The sequence below is a fragment of the Mytilus galloprovincialis genome, chromosome 12, assembly GCF_965363235.1.
Source record: "Mytilus galloprovincialis chromosome 12, xbMytGall1.hap1.1, whole genome shotgun sequence".
Lineage (NCBI taxonomy): Eukaryota > Metazoa > Mollusca > Bivalvia > Mytilida > Mytilidae > Mytilus > Mytilus galloprovincialis.
In genome coordinates, this window is record NC_134849.1 from 59831060 (window position 1) to 59852886 (window position 21827).

The 21827-nt window shown below is 32.5% G+C and overlaps 1 protein-coding gene and 1 long non-coding RNA gene across 5 annotated transcripts in view; both read right to left on the bottom strand.

The window, feature by feature from the left end:
• The window catches only part of LOC143054431 (uncharacterized), a 40727-nt gene extending 22135 nt beyond the window's left edge, over positions 1–18592 (bottom strand). The window contains exons 1-2 of one of the 3 annotated variants that reach the window (XR_012971674.1): positions 18479–18592; positions 1449–1575 (exon numbers count right to left, since the gene is read on the bottom strand). This is a non-coding gene — a long non-coding RNA (uncharacterized LOC143054431). Of the gene's footprint in view, positions 1–1448; positions 1576–3228; positions 4029–7961; positions 8095–18478 lie in introns of those variants that run through there. The other 2 variants (XR_012971676.1, XR_012971675.1) reach the window with 2 other exon arrangements.
• LOC143054433 (ficolin-2-like) overlaps positions 1–21827 on the bottom strand; it is a 218519-nt gene that overhangs the window by 174813 nt on the left and 21879 nt on the right. The window lies entirely within an intron of this gene.

The following is a 21827-nucleotide window of genomic DNA, read 5'->3' on the forward strand; positions in this document are numbered from 1 at the left end:
AAACTTTCCCTGAATTTTTATGTACCTGTCATGAATTAAAAAAGAAAAGGTACATGTACCATACAAAGCTAATTAGTGGAAAAGTTTTTAGGACATATTCATTATAGCATGAAGTCATTCTGTGTCCTATGCTATTGCACAATACTTAATATAATAGTTTATTATTTACACATCCTGTTTGGTGTGTATCTCCTGCCATATCAGCAGTCAGGGGCATTACTTAAACAAGTAACAATTAAAATTACCTATACAAGTAATGTTGAAAACAAGGCTAATTTAAATATAACTTATATAAGTTATTTTTCTGAATATTATTTTTATAGGTGTCCAATAATACAGATTTTACTAGCTTTAAATAATTTTCACAGTCATGTGGTTATTTTTCCCTTGATATATAAAAAAAAATTCTTCCTAAACACTAATTAACTTTCTGACACAAAGATTGGTCTCTTGGGACTATCAAATTATCATTTTCTTCTAAAATCTTGAAGGTAGACTGATATAAATAGATAGATACTTGTGAATTAATTAAGACCTGAAGTTATTTATAATGTGTAACCCAAATCAATTACATAATTATGCGCCTTAGATAAGTGTAATTGCTATTTTTTTTCAAAAATGTATAAAATAATTTATTCAAGTAATATTTTTGTCATTATTTTTAAAGTAACCCTTTATCTCTATACTCCTCTCAAATCTGATAAATTCTTTATTTTATGATATAAAATGTTGTTTAAAATCATGAAAACTATTTAGTCTATGTTTCTATTGAAAATTAAAATAACTCTATTAAGTAATTTTATTATTTTTAAAAACAAAAATTACTTATACATGTATAAGTAACTAAAAAAAATAACTTGTTTAAGTAACGCTCCTGACTGATCAGTATAAAAGCCCAAAAATTATGAAGAAACCCCCCCCCCCCCAATTTTTTTTTCTTTTAACCCCCTTGGAGTAATTACCCCCAAACTCAATTCCTGCCTGTTATGGTACCTTGCAGTACAATTTCAGAGAGATCGACACATTTAAACACAAGTCACCTTAACTTTATACGACCGCAGAGGTCAAACCCTGAACAGTTGGGGCATTTAGTATGTCAATTAAAATCTGTACTCAACATTACTGGTTGAGCAAACAAATGGACTTTTCAGACTCTGAGCTGTTAGTTTGTAGTGAATGTACTCAACACATTTAATATGATTTGTGTCTATTGCCTGATAAACTACATTTAGTAATTCGTCACATTTACAGTTTCTCTACTATGAGTTTACAGCTACAGTGTATGAATATTTCAACAACATGGATATGAAATAATGTATTGCTTTATGCTAGACAGAAAACCCTATTATAGCTAATATGTATATATTTATTTATGTAAATAAATACTGTTTATCATGTTTATATAATTTTAAAGTTTCATAATATTCTGAATTATCTGCACAATTTACCTGAATTACTTTCCTTCTTTCTATATAACAGATCTATGTAGGCCACATATATATATATCTAACAGGACATTATTGTTTTTATATTTCTGTACTCTTTTCTTCAGCATTCGATCACTATGTTTTAGACCTAAAAAAAAAGAGTATCTAAATAATATTCTTTTTGTGTTGAAAAATAACAAATCTAGTAGTCCCAGTTTCAATACTAAAATAAAATAGTTGCCCCCTTTATAAACATATTAGACATCAGGCCTCTACAATAACTTTTTTTTCCAACTTGTCCAGTAAGTACATACCAAAACTTACTTTTCCGAATGAAATTGTTACTTGTCCAATTTTTTTTTTACTAAAAATAACCTTTTTACATCTTGAGTTGATTAAAGGAACTAAACGAATTGAAACAATAGAACAAAATTTGATGTTTTTCTTTTGAAATACTTTTCAAAAATGTGAGTCAAGTACAACTGAATCTATAGTCATGTCACAGGACTTAGGTTCTAGTTTTCATCAATGCTAGTCTCATCAGACTCTGCACATGAGGCACCATCTGATAGGCCTGTACACTCATTTGACATTTGTATCCTATATTTTTCTAAGTTGAAAAAAGTGTATTTAAATACATTCAATAAAAAGAAGATAAGGTCTGATTTCCAATGAGACAACTCTCAGCAAGAGACCAAATGACACAGAAATTTACAACTATAAGTCACTATATTGCAAGTACCGGTATTGTTTTTTTCTACTTATGATCAAATATGATTTTGTTAATTTTATGGTAAATAAAAAAAATATTTTTGTGAAAAAATGTTCATCAAAGATGGATAATTAAAACTTATTTTCTGCAAAATAATTGAACTTGTCCCGACGGACAAGATTGGCACAGCTTTTACTTGTCCGACCTTTTTTCCATCTGGTACCGGACAATCGGACAAGCGTTATTGTCGAGGCCTGGACATGTGTCTGTGTCAAGTCAAGAAGATTAACACAAGTTACAGGGCCTAATATTCTCAATGTAAATCAGATGTGCTAAGGCTTATATATATATGCATTCCATTTAACGTTGGCCTACCACTTCTGGTTCCTCTTGAACTGACCAAATCACAAACTGATACATGTAAAGTTAAACTAAGCAAAATTTTTCGTCAATGGACCATTACTGAGGGGGCATGGCCAAGTAATCTGCATGGAAATGAGATGTGCCAATGGCAACGCTAATACAGCTGCATACCAAATATCCTTAAGTAACCACTAATGGTTCACCATAAACTAGACCTATTCACAAACTAGTACATTGTTGCCGCCACCACCAGAAATGGCACTACTTTGTCTAGCTTTTTAACTCTATCAAGGCAAGAAAAAAATCGCAATTAAAAGGCAATAACTCCAAAAAGGAGATGTCGGATGATTTCCTCCATATTGTCAAAATTATTTTTTATTTGCTTATTAAAGTTTCTATCTATCTATTATAATTTTTAAGATATAAGGCATAAAACGCAAAAAAAATGGTTAAAATTGTCTTTTAAGGGGCAATAACTCAAGTCAACCAACTATTTCGACCATTTGACTTTATTTTTGTAGAACTTGTCTTGCTGATCATTATTGCATATAAAGTTTCTTTCTATCTATTATAGTTTTCAAAATAATAGGCAACACTGAACAAGAATGTGTCCATAGTACACGGATGCATAGATGCCAACCCCCTTTTGACACAATCAGTAACAAACTATCAAATTTTCCGTATTTTTGAAAAGTTTTCAGTAATCATTCATAAACGTGCATTTACCAATTAAAATTACTGACGAGTGGTTGCAAAGTGATGTACACTAAAATTTGTCATTTAACATGTTGTCTGTAGTATGTATTCCATTCATTAATTGTTCAGATGTTCTCGACTAAACATTTTTGGTTTGTCAAGGAGAAGTAGAGAAAGCGGGAAAGCTACTTAATGCAAGTTTGCCTCTTCGGAAGTCAGTTAGTTACCCAACAATAGGTTGATAACTCCCGAGAAACCGGAAGCATTACATTGGCGTTTCCTAAATACTGGACAAGGACGGAAAAGTAAAGATAAAAATCCGCGTTTTACAAAATTGAACGTCGATGATTGGGAATCGGTTACTATTCGACTTTGACAGTAAAAGCGTAGTTTTTATCGCAAAATCGGAAAAACTACGGAAAAGTCGTAATGGTTGGCATCTATGCGGATGCCCAACTCGCACTATCATTTTCTATGTTCAGTGGACTGTGAAATTGGGGTCAAAACTTTAATTTGGAATTAAAATTAGAAAGATCATATCATAGGGAACATGTGTACTAAGTTTCAAGTTGATGTAACTTTAACTTCATCAAAAACTACCTTGACCAAAAACTTTAACCTGAACTTCGCACTATCATTTTCTATGTTCAGTGGACCATGAAATTGGGGTCAAAACTATATTTGGCATTAAAATTAGAAAGATCATCTCATGGGGAACATGTGTACTAAGTTTCAAGTTGATTGGACTTCAACTTCATCAAAATCTACCTTGACCAAAAACTTTAACCTGAAGCTAACGGACGCACGAACGGACGGACAGAGGCAGACCAGAAAACATAATGCCCTATACAGTACTATCTTAGGTGGGGCATAAAAAAGAAAATAAATGTTAAAATTTGTCATTTAAGAACAATAACTCAGGGGTTCAAATTAGAATTGATCCGAGGTCCGCAACCTTTCACTATTGCAATCGGACTTTTGTATTGGTTACTAGCTACGCCCGATGGACCTATATAAATAAAAATTAACTCTGCCAACCTTTTTAATAAACCAAAATTTCCTAACGATCTCAAATTTTATTTTCATCTTTATTATTCATGACAGCGATGTTCATTTTGTTCAATCGACCGTTAGCTTTAAACCAAAAATGGGCAATAAGTAATGTGTAAATCCGAGTAAAATCGTATCTGACTGACAAACACAACATTGAACAAGAATGCACACTCTGAAATGTCTCGCCATCTTTACTGATCATTGATATTATGTTGACAGTCCTCTTTTCTTCCAAGGAATCTTAACATCAGTTCCACCTCAGTAAAGGAACAGGCATATAAATCTTTAGTCAGACCATCGCTAGAATATGCCTGTTCAGTTTGGGACCCTTACTTTACTGAGGATATAAACAAGATAGAAAAAGTACAAAGAAGGGCTGCTAGATATGTCACTAACCGACACAGAAACACCTCAAACGTTAGTGACATGCTAGATCATTTAAAATGGAGAGACCTGGCACACAGAAGAACCGATGCACGCCTGGTCATGTTCTATAAAATTTCATATCACCTCATTGCTATCACAAAAACAGACAGATTAATTCAACCGCTCAGACAGTCCAGGAACATGCACACTCTCATACCAAATTCCATCCTGCCGAACACAAATAAGACAACAATCATTTTTCCCATGCACAATTAAAATATGGAACAGCCTTCCCCCGAGTATTGTGATGAGCGAATCTATAGAGTCGTTCAAAGTAGCCGTCTCAAACTACACCTACAGCCCGTAAATTCATCATTTGTAAATAGTTTTATCTTAATATTTAAAAATAATAAATTAAAAATATGCACTACCACTAAGTAAAATTTTTTTTGTTTTTTTGTTTACTATCACAAATTTGTTATATTTCACTGTATATATATCTTCACAAAGCAATGCGCAGTACAAGTGACATAAACTTCAACGTGTTGAAGGCGGTCATTACATAGTAGAAGTAGAAGTAGAAGAACAGCACATTGTATTGCACAACAGCAAAAAATCTTTAATTGAATATATAAATTCAATGCATATAACCAAGTTCAAGTTCTTTGACTACATTTATTCTGAAACCTATAATATGTAAAATATTTAACAAACAAACATATTTTTAATTTAGGCCTCAATGTTTAGTTTTCTTGGTTAATGTTAAGTTTATGTGACAGTTGTAATAAAGGTTTATATTGAGGACTGTCAACACAAGATCTGTTTTTTCGAAAGCCGTGTTGTAGGGAATACAGGATGTTATGTTTGTCTGCGTGTGTCATGATTGCGCTAACTACAACATGTTCCATAAGTTTACAACATATGCATGTCAAAGAAATAGGTCTATAATTCTCTGGATTATATTTGGAACCTTTCTTGTAAATGGGTGAAACATGTGCAGTACGCCAGTCAGTAGGGACTTCGCCAGTGTCTAATGATTTTTGATATATAAGGCATAGTATTGGTGAAATTTCATGTGCTAACTCCCTAAGGAGACGTGGCTTAAGTTCGTCTGGTCCACTTGCCTTGGATGGGTTTAAATTAAGAAGAAGTTTTGAGATACCTTGGATGGTGATATTTATGTCGGGCATGGTAGGGTAAGCTGTTTTCTGTTGCATGTATTGATTGCTTTCAAATTCAGTAGCAGTGATTTTGTTTGGTTCTGAGAAAACTGATTGAAACTGCCTGTTGAGTGCATCAGATTTTTGTTTGGTGTCAGTTATAAGTTTCCCATTCTGCTTAAGTGATGTTATTCCACTGTAGTCAGTTTTTTTGCTTTTGATATAAGACCAAAAATTTTTCATGTTGGAAAATTTGTTTTCATCTGGTTTTGGTGTTACAATATTTTCAATGTATTGCCAGTAGGATTGTCCGAGTTGTTTCTGTACCTGATGTTTAATTTGCTTATACTTGTTTCTCATGTTGTCATTTCCAGACTTTTTCATCTTTTTATAAAGTCTGTCTCTCTTTTTCATTAATTTTCTTGTTTCAAATGTTACCCATGGGGTTTTATTTTTTGTAGTTAGCTTTTTGTGTGGAATATGCTCACTGACTAGTTCATTGAGTTTTGTTTTGAATTCTAGCCACAGTTCATCAACAGTATGTGTATCAACCTTTTCCTGTATGGTATGTTGTAAGTTGATTACTTCTTTTTTCATTGTTTCCCAGTTTGCCTTGTTGTAAATCGGCACATTTCTTGGTGTTTGTTTTAGCTTAGATGGTGTTAAATTGAATTCTATAAAGACAATGTCATGATCTGAGATTCCCGGCATGATTTCAATTTGTGGGACCTGGTTTGGTAAATTTGTGATCATGAGATCTAGTATATTGTCCTTTCTTCATGTTCTTGTTGGATTTTCAATTAATTGTACCAAGCCCGTGTCATCCAAAGTATTTCCAAAATCATAATGTATATTTTGGTGGGTTGATTTTGGTTTAAGTATTTTGTTTTTCCAATCCCACCCTGGGAGATTAAAATCTCCTCCAATTAATATTATAGCTGCATTTTTTACTTGAGTAGCTCTCCTAACTGATGTGTCAAACCACTTCATCCTTTGATCATCAGATGTTTTTGGGTTATAAAAGGATGATATATAAAGTGATCTGCTACCCTTAATTTCAATTTTGGCCCATACCAATTCACATTTATCGTCAGGTGTAAGGTTTTCAACTTCATCACTTATAAATTCTGATTTTATTGCAATGAGTACACCGCCACCCTGCTTGTTTTTTCTGTCTTTTCTGTATAGTGTGTACTCTTCAGGAAAGATTTCAATGTCTTTTATTGAAGAGTCGAGCCAAGTTTCTGTTCCGATTACAATATCCGGTTTAGTGCTATCAATTATATTTTGAATAAGGTGTTGTTTACGTTTGATAGACTGAAAATTGATGTTAAGTATTCGCAAAGGTTTTTTACAATTTGTTTTTGTTTTATTTGTACATATTGGTGTAGACTGGTGAGATGGTTTACATGAGTTTGTTGGTGTTTTCATGCCACAGTCATCATTTGAATAATGATATAAACTTTCAAATGGGTTAGATGAACTTGCACCATGTAAGTCAAAAGGACATGTGCTATAGTTTGGATTTTCGCAAATTAAACAATTCCAACTTATCATGCTATCATTTAGTAGATCTATCATATGTATTACTGTGTATGTTCTGACAATCAATATGATACCATTGATCGCAAGTTTCACAAACGATACCTCTGTGTTCCCAAGTCACAACATCATCACATGTGCCACACATGTATCTTGTGCTGTCATTGCTTGGGCCAGGGTTGCTTTCAATGTCATTTGATTGTGTTATAATGAGTAGTATAAAAAACAACAGTAATTTGCTTGGTTTTAATTGGTCACTGCCGACACTGGGGTGTTCCTTTGACAATAGTTTTTGTATGACATATAGGGGTATACATTTGGTGGTATACATGGTATAGTACTCATGGTATTGCCATGTTATCCTTTCATTATATTCTGATGAAAAAGGGTATGATTTAAGACTAACCCTTGTTCCAATGACTTCATGACTTGAGAATTCACTTCTATCTACATGTAAGATGAATGATGACAATGCGAAAGGTTGACATGTACTAAGAGTGATATCTGAGCTAGCCACATGTTCATCATACTCAATTTTCGAATAAATTTCGTGATATGTGATCTGAAACAGTAAAACAAATATGAACAGCGAGTGAGAGTGAATACTACACTGCCGATGAAACATGTTGAAAAGTGACTTACTGGCGTAGTGGTTGGACAGGACCTGTGAGGACACACAATATGATACAAGTATTAGCTATAGATGAGGTTATCTTCGTACCCAGTTGCTTCCCTGGGTCACAATATGTACACAAATGAGCAATGTTAGTAATGATGAAACATATATGGCCTTTTACTGTTTTACTGAGAGTGCTTTGTTTACACCGGAAGTCACCTTTCAGCTGATTGAATCATGTGATCTAACTGGCGGGATATTTGTTTATCAGATTGACTGATTTCAAAAATCTATTCTGTAAGTACTTTGGTCTACTTATGAGTTGCAATGTGTAGTGTAACTCTGAAAAATATGTTGTGTGCAAAAAATATACGAATTTGGTCTGTTTTAAACTTGTTTCCAGGAAAAATTTGGAGAGCCAAAGTCAACAACGTCTTCCTTCACGCACATGCACAGTAAATCTGTTGTCAGACTATAAACAAATAAAGTTCAATTAACACATGATTAAATCTCAGTCATATTAGAAATTTATGAAGATCAAAAGGGAGCTTACATCAATATATATAAACAATTCACCAAAGTTTCATGATAATTGCTGATAGCATTGTTGAGTTATTGTCCGAAAACTGGAAAATCCCCCCTTTTTTAATGAATAAAACCCCACAACTCAGAAATGTAAAATGTAAAATTTATAAAATTCTAAAGGGAACCTACATTAATAGATATAAATAATTCACCAAAGTTTCATAAGAACTGCTGAAAGCATTTTTTTAGTTTTTGTCTGAAAACTGGAAAATCACCCTTTTTTTTATGAATAAAATAGTGCGGTGACAGAAGTGAAAAAGTCGTCTACATCGCGAGTTTAATCTCCCCAAATAACAACACACGGCTAAAAATGGTCTTAAATTAAAGACAAATATGTCTTCTTTAGTTTTTGCCCTGTCGTCAGAATTTCGTAAGGTCACATTTTTCTAAAAAGTCGTTTTAATGACTAGTAGTATATTGGAGAGTTTCAACCCCCTTTTTCAAAATGAAAAAATGTGTATGTTTTCTCACATTTAATTGAAATAGTTTTTCCTGAAGCCATTTTTATATGTCAAAATATTCTATTTAGTATTTTATTTTCTTCTAATCTATAAAATTTGCGAAGTTTGGACTGTTTAAAATTGAGGTAATTTTAATTGCAAATTCAGACACAAACTTTGGTTTCTTCTTCATTGCAGTAATAAAAATTATCCCATAATATTTTAAGCATATAGTATTTCATAAAACTAATAAGTGATAAAAATTTCGGAACCAAAACATGAAAAAAACCTTAAGAAATCAATGGAAAAAGAATGGACTAAAAACTTCAATTTCAACACGGAACTTAATAACTTGCCTTCTGTCACATTTTGTGTATTAGTCAATAATTTGCTCTCAACTGATATATAGAGAATAATACATGGCAAAATCCGTATCATATGTCGTATCATCCCGAGACATCAATATCAGCCCAAGGGCCTTTAGGCCCGAGGGATGATATTGGTCGAGGGTGATACGGCATGTGATACGGATTTTGCCATGTATTATACGCTTTATCATATATTTCAACAGAAGAGTATTATATTTTATGAACTGTTTTCTGATCCATAGCACTGGGTTACCATCAGTTCTGCTTTTGTCTTGTTTCAAAGCCTTAAAATAACTGCTCAGTTAATTATACGAAGCACCTGGGTTACCTAACAATCTGTTGTTTTAAAAATATTTTGTTTATTATTGTATTTATTTGAGTGTTTTGTATTTTTTATAGTTGCACTTAGTGTGCCCAAAAATATGTTGTGAAAACTTGATGTTCGTGACGTCACATACAAAACAATGACGTCATTAAAAAAAAATATTTTGAGGAAATTTTTTCTTAAGCCAAAAAAAAAAAACAACAAAAAAACTGACTTCATGTAAAAAAAAAAAAAAAAAAAGTATGCGATACGGGTTTTACCATGCGATACGGGGTATGCGATACGGGTTTAGCTATGCGATACGGGGCATGCGATACAGGGTAGGTGATACAGACTGGAAAAACGAACCTTTATTACATATACAAAATAGCTGTATTTTGTACTAAATATATGATAAATGGAATTACTACCTTTTTCGCTATTATATACACATATTTTCAATTAAAGTGCACATTCTGTTATCTGAACATACGGGCATTTTTAAAATCAGTTTTCTCCCTTTCTTAGTAACGCCGATTTCCGTTGATAAGGCGGTGAAACATACACCTTATCGCTATTTGTCCGCCATTGCTGGAAATCACACAGGTTCCCGTAAAATTTTGACGTCATAAAACAAAATGTCTGACGCCACAATGGAAAAGTGATTGTTGTTGACGTCAAAAGTTCAAGCGGACGGGTCAGCCGGGAATAGCGATAAGGTGTATTGTTAGTATGGTTATCGTGTTAATAAAATTTCATCGTGAATTAATGTGTATTTTTTTTCGTGTACTTGTTGTGATGTAGGTTTGTTAAAATCGTAACTTGAAAAGCTGAAATAATTATTAATCTTGAACACTAAAAATGCAGCTAGCCTACAAATTTCCGCTTTAAAATTCAATTCTTTCACTCTCTTGTATATATAATTAATTCATAATCTGCAGAAAAATTAATTAAAACCATTCTTATTATTTCATTCATTTTTCTTTCTTTCTACTGTAGTAGAACCGAGACGACTTACTGAGTGAGAATACAATATCATATCTTTGCAATCTTTGCCTTGTTTAATTTTCCTTAATCAAGGTCATGTGCAAATTAAGTTAGGTAATAAAAATGTCGACATCAAAGAAACGTTGAGAAAGGTAAATATTAACCTGGTCATCTGGCCATGGTTGATTTTTGGTATCCAGCCGGGTTATTAGGTACGTGTGAAGTTAAGGATGACAGTGGTAATTAAGAATACTAGAATTTCTTCTAAACTTTAACAACAAAATGTTGATGTTATGATGTTAATTCAGAAACGCGAACGAAGACATTACTTATTAAAGGTGTATGAATATTCATTGATTGAGATGATAAACATTTGAAGACATTAAGAAAAAAACGCACGTTAAAACATTAACCCACAGAAAAACTTATTTTTGAATATAATTTGGTTACTGTCGAAAGGAATACACATAACACTCAGACGGAGAAAGAAGATAATTTTTCTCATGGGTTGGTGATTTTTTTTATTATAAAATCATTCTGCATGGCATATATATCATATACATCTTATTTATTTTACTTGTATATCTACATAATGTATATGCATGTCGCGAGCAGAAGCAACCTACCCGGCACCGTTTTCTTCATTGCTTATAGCATCTCAAAGAGTTAAAAATGGGGAAATGCAAGATGATTGTGAAGTAAAATCAAAGCGCTGTAAGCGCTGAAGGCAGTTAACCAAAAACCAAGGCAACCGTAATTATGAAAACTGTGGCAATGTTGCCTCAACATTAAACATTCATGTTTATCTAATGATTTATTTATTAAGGCAAATAATTTACATGTTATCAAGGTTTCAAAAGCAATGCATATATCAATGTATATTTTTTTATGTTGAGTCTGCAGTGGTACAAGTTCCCAATGATTGCAGTTGTTCTACTTGGTAGTTAACCTTGGTTTTATTTGACTGCTAGAAGTTCAAGTTGACTTAGTATGAACATGTAATAGTATGAATGGACTGGTTTCCCTGGAAAGAAAACTGAGTTTGTGTTCTATAGTACAAAAGGTATGAGACACGAATCAGACAACTGTTCACTACAACAGGGATCAAAGGTGAGGTCTGACTGACCTGCCATAGTAAATGTAAATGATTTGTTATTTTGTCCCATACATATGAATATATATAATTTAGGGGTGGGGATCTCAACGGTTTTCAAGTTCTCAAACAGGTAGGGGTAGGCAGAGGATTTAGGGTGGCAGGGGGCCCGCCCCCCCCCCCCCCCATTTTTTTGAGAAAAAAATTGGTTGCTTATATAGGGAATCACTGAAGGGTGACTCCTAGGTCAGTCAGCGGGCCCCCACTTATGAAAATTTCTGGATCCCCCACTGGGGGTAGGGTGACCTCAGGGACTCCCCTATCTTTCATTTGAATTGTTATATTGTCCCGTACATAAATATATGGTTAAGGGGTGGCGATCTCAACGGATTTCAAATTCCCAAACAGGAGGGGGTGGGGTGACCCAAGGGACTCCCCCTATATTTCATCTTATTTGTTATATTGTCCCATACATGAATATATATGGTTTAGAGGTGGGGATCTGGACCATTTTTAAATTCTAAAATAGGAAGGGTGGGGTGACCCCCAGCGACTCTTCCTATATTTCATTTGATTTTTCATATTGTCACAAACTTGAATATATATGGTTAAGGGGTGTGGATCTCGACCGTTTCCAAGTTCTCAAACAGGAGGGGGTGGGGTAGCTCCAGGGACTCCCCCTATATTTCATTTTATTTATTATATTGTCCTATACTTGAATATATGCAAGGGCGGATTCAGGCAGGGGGTGTTACGGGCTTGCACCCCCTAAAATTTGCAAAGCATGGGTTGTTCTCAGCTTAATAAAGAATATTCCGATAATTTTACCTCCAATTTTGTGTAGCCTCGCTCTGCTGGGCGAAAATTTAAGTTTGCGCCTATCCTAACCAAAAATCCTGGATCTGCCCCTCATATGGTTTAGGGGTGGGGAGCTCGACCGTTTCCAAGATATCAAACAGAAGGGGGTAGAGTGGCCCAAAGAATGCCACCTATATATCATATGATTTACTTACATTTAGGTATATATATAATATAGTTGCATTATTTGTGAAAATAAAAAAAGAAACTTTCAGCTACTTTAATTGACCCTTCGAAATTGCAGTAATATGTTTACACTTTAAAAGCATCTCACATGCATTATCATCATTTATCACTGATAAAGAAAATTTAGACTGTGACCATGAACATGTATATTGTTAGATATACTGTTCCAAGCTGGCACGCTGTATTGGATTTTTAAATTAAAATTTGTCAAAAAGTAACTTCGAGTTTCTGTATAAAATATTTTTCTGCTTTTTCTTTCTTTTACATATATCTTTTGGTTTACAATTCTAGTGTTTATATTCATTTACCATGCATAGATTTATTTTTTCACCTGCTTTGATTTATTTTGTAATTGAATTGTAATTGATCGCCAAACCCGCAATTATCCTTATCCGCTTCCGGAATCGGATCCGATATTGTAAAATTTTGTCTTCACGGCCGCCATTGTTATGTGTTAACAATGTTGTTTTTGTCAATCAGATACGATTTTACTCGAATTTATACAATATTTGTCGGCGATTTTCTGTATAAAGCTAGCGGTTGAACAAAATGAACATCGTTGTCATGAATAATAATGATAAAAATAAGTTTTTAGCTCGTTTGATTGGAGACTTTGGTGACTTGCATGGAAGGTTTGCAAAGTAATTTCTTATTTTCTTTCAAGTGGAAGGTGACTACGTCGGGCGTAGCTAGAAACCAACTATCCTAGTCGAAATTCTGCTGGCAAAAGTGGAAGGTCGCGGACCTCGGACCACCGCTAATTTGCACACCTGCCTCCAAATTGAAAAGCTACGAAAATTTCTTTTTCTAATTTGAAATTGCCGCCAACAGCATGAACAGTTGAACATATTATATAATAGACTACTGACGTATTTATACTACGTATTGATGACAAACAATATTCCTACGACTTTTTCCATTTGGGAAATCTAAACTACTTGTCTTAAGAGATTTTCGGCGATTAAATATTTCATACAATTGTTCTTTGACATCTTAGCTAAAAGCACAAGTCATAATGAACTACACAAGGATTCTTAATAAGCACTACTTCCTATGTGTAACTTCAAAACTTTTGGATAAATCGACGATCATTTAAGGTTTTTCTGGTCATATTTTTTGTAATCCAGAATAAAAAGTATTAAAAAAGTGTTCAATTAGTTATATATAACATAGTAGCGAGCTAGATAATAACAATGGCAAGTATTTCAGCATTTATTGGGTAGAACACAAATCTAGGGTGCTTGCATAATGCAGCTTAACTGCATAAAAATCAACTTCGCATCACCAGATCTAGCAGTACAAAGTGTGAAATTGGTGTTGAATCGCGATGTATAGTGAAGGAACAAAGAAAATAAATATAAAGCAACTTTTCCTGTGTCACCTATGCCTGTAACAGCATCCATTTCTTCATTGCAATGGGCATCTGAACGAAATATGAGCTTACTATACTGTTCTTGGTTTTTTGGTTGTCAGTAAATTTTTATTTTTTCTATGCGTAATTTGAAGATAACTGTAAAGTTTATTTTAAGCTTGGCTTACAAACAAAAGTGTTTAGTTTCAAGTTACCTTATAAGCGACGTGTAAAACAATCACACCTCTTGCATTTTCATAATCAGCTATTCGTGACATTGACAATATGTACCTTTCAAGAATTATCCATAACAATGTAGAATTCTTACTTCAACCCTTCATAACAGTCATGTTCTGGAGGTTAATAGAATTAATGACGCCAGCAAACAAGTTTATCCCCGCCACATTCTGTGTGTGTATAGAGTCCAAATTAGGAGCCTGTATTCAGCCGATGGTTGTTGCTGTATATCATATTTGTTTTTCGTTTCTTGTTTTGTTCTTATATCAGGTCGTTAGTTTTCTCGTTTGATTTTATTTTTTACATTTTTCATTTTGGGGCCTTTTATAGCTTACTATGCGTTATGGATTTTTCTCGTTGTTATAGGCCGTACGATGGCCTATAGTTGTTAACTTATATGTAATTTGGTCTCTAGTAGATAGTTGTCTAATTGGCAATCAGTAATGTTCAAGTTTTACATGTAATAAGTTAAAGCCCTTTCTACATAAGAAAATGCCTGTACCAAGTCAGGAATATGACAGTTGTTATCCATTCGTTTGATGTGTTTGGGCTTATGATTTTGCCATTTGATTAGGGACTTTCTTTTTTAATTTTCCTCGGAGTTCAGTATTTAAATGTGATTTTACTTTTTTCAATAGCTTCAAAATTTGGTGATAAAGTGTCGGAAATTGAACATGGTGAGATCATCCCTATTCAATAGTACCGCATATCACTTTCAATGTAACCAACTCCTGCAGTTTGAGAATTTATTGTACATGTTGACTTTGCAATTGTTTGTGCCTCTGAACTCATAATTGTGGCACATAAGTAGTACTGATGCATTTTGATCTTGAGAGAAGCTAGATACATCACGTAAGACAAGTATCTTATTTTTAGCGTGTTTAACATGCAGAGAGTTCTATTTCAGTCAGTGTGTGCTGGTACGTGAAAATTCTTGTTTTCCAACGTAACTGTTTATAGCCGGTCAGTAATGGTGGCGTTGCATCAATTTTTCTACAATTTCTGTATCAAATTAATTAATCGGTCAAAATATGACACTTTATTGAAAATTCATTACAAGTAAATGTTTTTAAAGGTTCACTCTAAATGTACAATAAATATACAAGTAATTGTATAAACGGCTTGCCTTGTACACAGACTACCCGGAATTGAAAGATATGTAATTACCAAAGTTTCGAAATATTTATAAAATGACATATAATACTATATAAAATATAAAGTTTATTTTAATCTGGGACATCATATGGTTAGAGTAACAGTCCCAGGTTTTGATAAAATTTGAATCAGATTAATTCAATTTTCGATAAATATAAAAATATACATATGCATCGACTTCATCAGTGCTTCATTCATAAACGTAAGTAAAAATTATTAATCAAAATTAAAATAGTTAATTCAGATTGACAATTGACAAAGATAAAAGATTTTTTTTTTTATCTTTTTCACACCTTGTCACCTGATAACAAATGTTTATTACCAATTAACAGGCTCTATTATTTCAAATACCCCTCGGATATAGGATGATCAGCGTATCGATGGAAAAGCGTCACCTACAGTGATGCCCGGATGCTGTATCTAAGTGCTACTACGTCACGCCGGATAACAGAATAAATGCCACATACTTTGTTTGTATATGTGTATATTCTATGTTTTTTGTTACAAAACATCAAATATACTTTGTCAGAAAAGTCTTATTGTAAAATCAAAATAATTGACAGATAGTTTCAGTAAATATTCCGTGATATGTGAAGTCCGTTGCAACTTGCTCCAATAAGTCCAAAGAAAAGAATAAAGTCGTTCAATTTTATGCAGTGCTCAATATGCAAAAAAAAACTCGACTGGAATTTTGAGTCAATTTAACAATATAGGGAAGTCGATTTTTGTATCTGCATCGAATAAAAGATTGGATGAGGTGAACATGTTTCATGAAAAGGCACTTGTTTCTGTCAATATTAGCTGCGGAACCGTAACTCTTATGGTCCTTTTTTAATTTTTTTTGATTTTGCGGACCATAGAGCTACGGATTTTTCCTATTTCTAGGTATGGCAAACCAATGGGAGATAACTCCAAATTACCCTGAATAATTGTTCCCAGATGTGTGTAAAAATAAAATCTTTGGGTGACCTCCGATTACGGCCTTCTATTAACTTGTTAAGTCTCAGAAGGTTCTGATTGCTTTTGATAGATATTATATGAATATACATGATTTTGTATATTATAATTTTCGGGAATACGATGAAATATTTGAGGTACAAACAAGGGTTTGAAAGTTACATTAGTTTCCAAAAAATACAAGGGAACTTTATACAGCCATAAAATGTATTTTTTTATTAAGTTTAATATATAAATTAAATAATTAGGTCCAATAAATAAATCTAGATAGCTGTGTTCATATCAAAATTAATTTTTATAGATAACCCTCATTTTTGTTTATACAGAGTTATTTCCCTTGCATGGACAACTTTTGGTTTAGTTTTGATTAGAAATCAGCGGTGATAGTCTTTTTTGGCATTATACAGCCAGTTTATTGCGATTTAAAGATAGTTCAAACACTTGCTATTGCACACGAGATAGTAAGGATACTGAATAATGTGGTTTAACAACAATCAATATGTGTTTTCAACATGTTCAACTAAAAACATGCATAGGAATCCATGCAGTAGCGGCAGTTAACTTCGAATGCTATTCACATTCAATGCATTTTGCACTTCAGTCCTGAATGAGATTGGTTTACAGATTTCACTGTATAAATATTGTAACTGATATACAAATATGAATTTACTTTACTTTTATACATATAAGTATTTACAGTGATCTGACATAATTATTTTGTTTGAAATTTCTCGAATAAAAATAATGTTATATTATTTTCATTGTTTTTCAGTGCAACAGGTATTTTAGTCCTGTAGAATAATTGTTATAAGCTTGTTGTTTATTTTTATTTATAAGCATTTACTATACATGCTATATAAGAATAAGAATATTTCTTTAATAAAATGTTAATGAAAAGGGAACATTCTAAAACTATCATGACTATACAAAGACAGATGACATATTTCAAAACAATTCTTGTCTCTCGTGGTACAACTGATTTTTATAGTTCAATCTGATGTTGTACTGTGACAGGTCAGGGGAAGGATTGGGCGCCCGCTAACATGTTTAACCTCACCACATTCTGTATGTATGTGCCTGTCCAAAATCAGGAGCCTGTAATTCAGTGGTTGTTGTTTGTTGATGTGTTAAATATTTGTTTTTTGTTCATTTTTTGTACATAAATTAGGCTGTTAGTTTTCTCATTTAAATTGTTTTACATTTGTCATTTCGGGGCCTTTTATAGTGAACTATGCGGTACGGGCTTTGCTCATTGTTGAAGGCCATACGGTGACCTAGTTATTAATTTCTGTGTCATTTGGTCTCTTGTGGAGAGTTGTCTCATTGGCAATCATACCACATCTTCTTTTTTATACAGACACACAAACATATACATTTGTATATAAAGAGTAATATTGATTAATATTCATATTTATATTTTGTTTCTTTACATTCGAATGTTTATAAAGTTTTACTTTACATTTTCAATATACCAACTGATGCTCTGAAAAAAGGATATATAAAGGTACCGTCATGTTATGTGACTTTGGACGATAGAATTTCATGAGAGTGGTTGACATTTTCATGCTTTATGCTTCTATTTTGACCAAAAAACTGAATATGGAGGATTGAAATTGACTAACAAGATGTAAAGGAAGCAATATAAACAAAACTATAACCCAAATGATTAAAAAAAATATATTTTATTATTTTTTAATGAGAGGAAACAGTTTTTGCAGAATAGTAAAAAATTTCCATTTTGAAAATTTGCTATTTCTTCGTTGTTATTATGTGTATTGATAAAAGTGAAACTGTTTTGAAAATGTCTTCACAATGCCTTTAAAATATGGTTAAGTTTTCTTAGATCAGTTGATTTAAAAAAAATCACTTTCCGTACCTACTATTTCAAAACGTTCGGAATTGCGACCCAGGTTCAGGTCGCACTTATTTCCCCCCAAAATATTGTTAATTTTTATAATCAATGCAAAGCTTGTCAATATATATAGTTCGTTTCGTTAGATATTTTTCTAGGATATGACGTACCTGTTTATGTTTGAATTTCCTGAACACTATTATCTGATTATTTCCTTTTGTGTAATTCTCCGCCTATTTTGTACTGCCATTTTGAATCTGCGTTATTCTCGTGTAAAAGTCACGTGACTTATAAAATATTCAAGAATAGAGGGTTACACTAATGTCCTGACAATGTCCTGACAATGTCCTGACAAAGTCCTGACAGAAATGTAAATGCTTAATACTTTTTTGTTGTAGGAAGGATTTACTTGAAATTTGGAATCAAGCACGATGAGAACTTATATTTAATAAATAAAATAAAAAAAATAAAAAAAAAATAAATTAAGACTTAGAAAACTTGACCTGACCAACTTGACCTCGAAAATACTATTGTCCTCACCGATATGAAACGGCTAAAAAATAATTTATTATTGACAGGATAGACTTCAAATTCGATATCAAGGAAGATTAAATCATTTATTACAAAAATATAAGAAAAAAAAAGAAAAAAAATAATTTTAAGAGTTAGAAAACTTGACCTGACCAACTACACATTTGCCGTGACTCATGTCCGGATCGATATAAAAATGATTCTATCTATTTTGTTATTGTAATGAATGAATTCAAATTGAGTAGTAAAGAAGATTGCAACATTTAACAAAGAAATTAAAAGAAATAAAAAGAAAAAAAATGTTGAAAAGACCAAAAAACTTGACCTGACCAACATAGGCTATTCACAGAAAAAAGGCACGTATCTTTAAAAAATAGAATGACTATCTTAATAACTTAAATAAATGTCTTTAAGTTTGAAAACTATCATTATCTTATTAAATTTTTAAATGACTAAAAGAAAAAAGTGAAAAATTATTACAAGGGTAAATAATATTGACCTGACCACTGTAGGACTTGATAAATTTTCTAACTTGTTAACCTCTTACCTTAAATTAGTGAAATTAAAATATCCGATCACAATAATATTAAAAATGACATTGAACACGAGAGATACAGTTGAAATGAAGGAAAGAAAAGTGTTAGGCCCAGTCCCAGTTGCTGAATGTGAGTATTGTTTATTCATGTTAACATTCTCTTATTGCCCTATTAGTTAATCTGATTGGCAACAGTCCTTTTGCGCCAATTACTGTTTTTCAGGGGTATCATTTGCGCCAAATTTTATTTTCAAAATGTATCATTTGCGCCAATAATCGGAACTCATTTGCGCCAATTTACCTGTACACATATCAATCATAAATATATTAATGATTAATAGTTGTTCTTATTTTTGGCTTAAAAAGCATCATATGCATGATCGGAGATATTTAACCATGAAGATGAGCATCTGGAGAGAAATGACTTGAAATGCAGTAGACAGTCCATGTACAGAGAGTGAAGAAAACGTATTGCTTTGCTGAATATTTAATATAAGATATGCCAAAAGAGAAGAAAATATAAGCTTTTGCTGATTATGTTTTGTTTTGCTACCACCATCCGTATGGGCGGAAACTCTATCTACCGCAAGACGTACTATAGTAATGGAGCAGAAGCATTCCACGGGGGAGCAGAAGCAATCCACGGGGAATTATTATGTTTTATGTATTTCATCCTTCAATGTTTGTCTTTTTTGACAATGAAGTGAATTTACAAGCTACTTATTCTGGATCACATCCGCAATTATATTCACTGTATAGTCTATTTGATTGGATTTTTAGACATCCGTATTTTCCGGAAATAATCTGAACTTCTCCGTATTTTCACTAGTGCTTACTTTCTCTTCCTCACCGGTCTATTGCAAATGGATGCCACGACAAAACTGCTCCTGCGGATATTGTGACAAATCACCGTCAAGTACGTTTCAAATCAATTATAAACTGTTAAATATATATACCGTTAATTCCGTTAACTTGGATTCCACGTTTATTCAACAATACGAACTGTAATTGTTTATTTCTATGAATTGAACTGAGAATTCTACTTTCGTTTTTGACTTGATATTATTATTGCATTGAACATTCATATATTTCTTTCGTACATATTGTAAAATATTGTATTTTTATTTCTTTCAGTTTACCAAACATTACACACTCTGTAAAACTCCTGTATCATTTCTGGTGGAATTACAATCTACAATCTTCACACACAAGTTGTTATTCTTTGTAATTTGCCGAGATTGCGATACAATCACATGGTTATACTAGCTGAGTCAGGCTCAGCATACTACTACATGCATTAAATTAGGAAGTACCCATGCAGCAGTAGTAATAAGAAAGTATGTTTCAAAAAAGGAAACATTTGCCGTGTAAACTGCCGTTTCCAAGTCCGAATAAGGGTGGAGGGAAGTCATTTTTCTTCTAATTGGCGCAATCGTATGATTTATTGTTGGCGCAAATGATACCATGTAATTTTAAAACAGGTGGCGCAAACGTAGCATTGGAGAAAAAAAGTTGTGGCGCAAAAGGACGCATTTTTGGCGCAAACGGATCTCTCCCATCTGATTAGGGGCTTGTGATGATTAGATTAATCACCTATTTGTTAATCCAATTAATTAATTATGAACTTGAACTTGTGCTATCATTAAGACTGATTATTTGTGTTGTATTGTATATTGTGTTGTATTATGTATTGTAATATAATTATTCTTTGTATTGTACTTGTTAACGGTATTGTGTATTTTATTGAAATTATTATTGTGTATTGTTTATTGGTTTTTTTTTTTTTGTGATTCCAATATAATATTAATGTATATGCTTGTATACACATCCTTTTCAAACAAAACGAAGCCCATTTCCTGCTTTTATATGACATGTATAATCACTCAACAACTAGATAAAACAAAATTTATTGATTGTAAAGAAAACATTCCAAATTGTGATTATAGTAATTAATGTAGGTGTGTTTTAATTTTATTGATTCTTGTCACCTTCCTTTGCCTTTATTTTAATACATTTTTTTTAACTTAGTTATTGCACCAAGAAGAAAAAGAAAACTTTCAATTAACTTAGTTATTAAAATCAGTAGGTAGCTAGCTAATCACTATACAGTTTTATAGTTTTTAATTGAGGTTAATAATTGAATAATTAATTTCATTGGTCAATCTGAATTATTAATCAAATTAAGTAGATTTGTGTTACAAAGGGGTAAACAATACTCACAGTCACTCAGCAACTCATATTTCCCCTATCTTTTCATTTAACAAAATTTATTTGCTTTGGATGTTGTATTTTATGGAAAGGAAATATATAAATTCAATTACAATATAAGGTAAGAACCTTAACCCTCTCTCTTTTATTCCTATTGTTTATACCATTTACATTGAGACTACATACATTTATTAAATTTTTTTGAACCATATTGTGTTATCTAATTCAATTTTCAAACATGTTAC